The following is a 2,549-nucleotide window of genomic DNA, read 5'->3' on the forward strand; positions in this document are numbered from 1 at the left end:
TCAAGATGTCAAATGAGTAGCTTGAGTTAGCAATAACAACGCATTAAAAAAGGCGAGCCTTTATAGAGTCATGACTCGACTCGTTCAATATTTCCGCGGGTTGATTTAATAAACAACGGGTCATAACCGCTTCCCCAACTCAAGTTTGGGCGGATTCAGCAATTTATATTTTTTGAGACAAAACTGACAACCCTACATTGTATCATGCAAAAAGGTTCTTCATACTAAAAAGAGATTAGGTTCTTCTTGAGGGTATATGCGAGATATATATCTTATATATATTGACTTTGTACATATATTCGATACGTATTTACCTTGCATAACTTAGGTGCATCGTCCGAATCTGTTAAAGATCTTTTCTTCTATCTTACTTCCTTCATCCGTTTTCACTGGCCTATCACATCAAAAAAGGATAAGAAAAAGTTTCTCCAACTATCATACATATACTTAAGCTAGTGATTTATAATCATATTGTTCGTTTCGGGAATTTCGCTATGACAAAAATCCGTACCTATTTATCTTAATTTTCTATTTGACTCTTCAATTTGTTTCCAAATGGTTCTAACTCATTCCATCAAGTTAACTTCCGTAAGAATAACATGATAATAGAATTAGTTGGGAAATAATTGCTCCAAAAGACGGTACAAATAGATTATAGATGAACTTGTCTTGTTGCGATTATTTAAAGGAAATTTTACACCGCGTCACAAAATACGCTGAGAAATCATACTTGGAACATGGTTTAGTTTTATATTTGGATCTGGAGAAGAAAACCAGAAACATTACAAAAGCAACCTTATTCTTTTTTATTATTCATACATTAACCTTAGCCTTAGGGATGCCTTCTTTTTCCCAACAAAAATAAGAAATCCAAATAATTATTTCTTGAGCTTCATAATCCCTTGCTTGATATTCTAGGAGGAGGAACCATCAAGGCATATCCATTCACCAACAAACATTTTGTCACAATTGAGATTGGGATTCAAAGTAGTAAAAGCCTCAGGGGTCACACTAAAATTCTGCATAATGCTGAAGCATGTATCTCCAATATTTGCACCATAAATCTTACTGCATATTAGAACTGAATTTTTCCCAGTTCCAGCTGTACCCATCAAGAAATTATAATTATTGAAAAATAAAAGATAAATTACACATCTAGTATTTGGTCGATGAGTGAAAATGTACTATTATATTAAAGTTTAGTAATAATATTATCAAATCAAATAGTTTTTTTATGAAATCTCTGAGTATTAAAGATTGATAATAATGTCTAGGTTTTATTTTGAGCAAGTGATACTAAAAACTAAGATAGTTTGATCTTCAAAGGAAAATGACTTTAGTCCATATACATGCATGCGAGGAAAAGTCATTTTACGTATGAACATATTTTCTGGTAATCAAACACTAAAAATGACTTCCATTGCACCAAAAAACATTCTTAACTATTTTCTTAGAAATTTACTTCGATCCGTACCAAAAACACCTGTGTAAGTGTTTTTTTTTTTAAGAAAATGACTTCCCTTAGTAACAAAAACATTCTTAAGCCTAATTCATCTTTTTAAACAAGCTGGATATTTGTGGGCATAAGTATTACTTTATTAGCAAGGTAAACTTTCACGTCATACTTACAGGAAAGAGTTCTGCTCTCGGCCATGTTAATGCAGAGAAGGAACAAGAGAACAAAGCTGAGAAGCATGGCTTGTTTGTAGCTTGCTTTGGCCATCTCTGTTGTATATAAATTGCTCGAAAATTGACTTTCTTTTCTTTCCTTTTCCTTCGATTGTTGGATTGATGGATCAATTTGTTAACGACGCTACTGCATTTATAGTGTGAAGTTAGTTTGGATGGTTACCACTTAAGTCTTAACAACTTGAGATGAATAATTGGACGTTGTAATTTCCTCCAATTCACAACGTTGCCGACTTCATTGTGCAGCTTACACAATCTACAACTTTGTTTTCTTGTCCTTCTGTCTTTTCCTCTCTTTCTTTTTCACCCCTTCTTTCCTTTCGGCAATACTCTGTTCGCGTGAAAGTCGTCCCAAAGCTTTTTTAAGTTAAAATTTTAGAGATAAGTTTGGCTTCATTAACACCAACATTTTTTGTGGTTTGATATATTTAACTCACTTTTTAAGTTATTTTTTCTGGTATCTAGATAGGTTAAGTGATAAATTTTGTACTATACTCCAAAATTACCGTTTTGGTGTTAATTATTGGATGCTAAATTGACTCGAAGCTCCCGGTAAATATACTTGATGCTATATAATTGGTGTAAAATTCTTAAATTTACCTATATTATTTGAAGCATAGTTGTTTGATCATGATTCATTTTACTTAACATGGAAGTATAAACATGGAAATATGTATTTTTGGTGTCCGCAAAGAGTGTTACGAGAAAAAATAAATTCAAAACTTACTTGCACCCAGAGGCGGACCGACATTGCGGGTTGAGGGGTTACGGGACCCCATTAGCCTCGATAAATACTCGGTATATATATGTCATATATCTGTACATATATATATATATATATATATATATATATATATATA

General features: G+C 32.5%; 1 long non-coding RNA gene across 1 annotated transcript; it reads right to left on the reverse strand.

Moving 5' to 3' along the window:
• Positions 1-717: 717 nt before the first annotated feature.
• On the reverse strand, positions 718-2,288 carry LOC142168707 (uncharacterized). The gene is made up of 2 exons (XR_012698593.1): positions 1,630-2,288; positions 718-1,102 (listed from the first exon to the last, which is right to left on the reverse strand). It is a non-coding gene; the product is annotated as an uncharacterized LOC142168707 (long non-coding RNA).
• Between the last annotated feature and the right edge of the window lie 261 nt (positions 2,289-2,549).

This window comes from Nicotiana tabacum, chromosome 2 (assembly GCF_000715075.1).
Source record: "Nicotiana tabacum cultivar K326 chromosome 2, ASM71507v2, whole genome shotgun sequence".
Lineage (NCBI taxonomy): Eukaryota > Viridiplantae > Streptophyta > Magnoliopsida > Solanales > Solanaceae > Nicotiana > Nicotiana tabacum.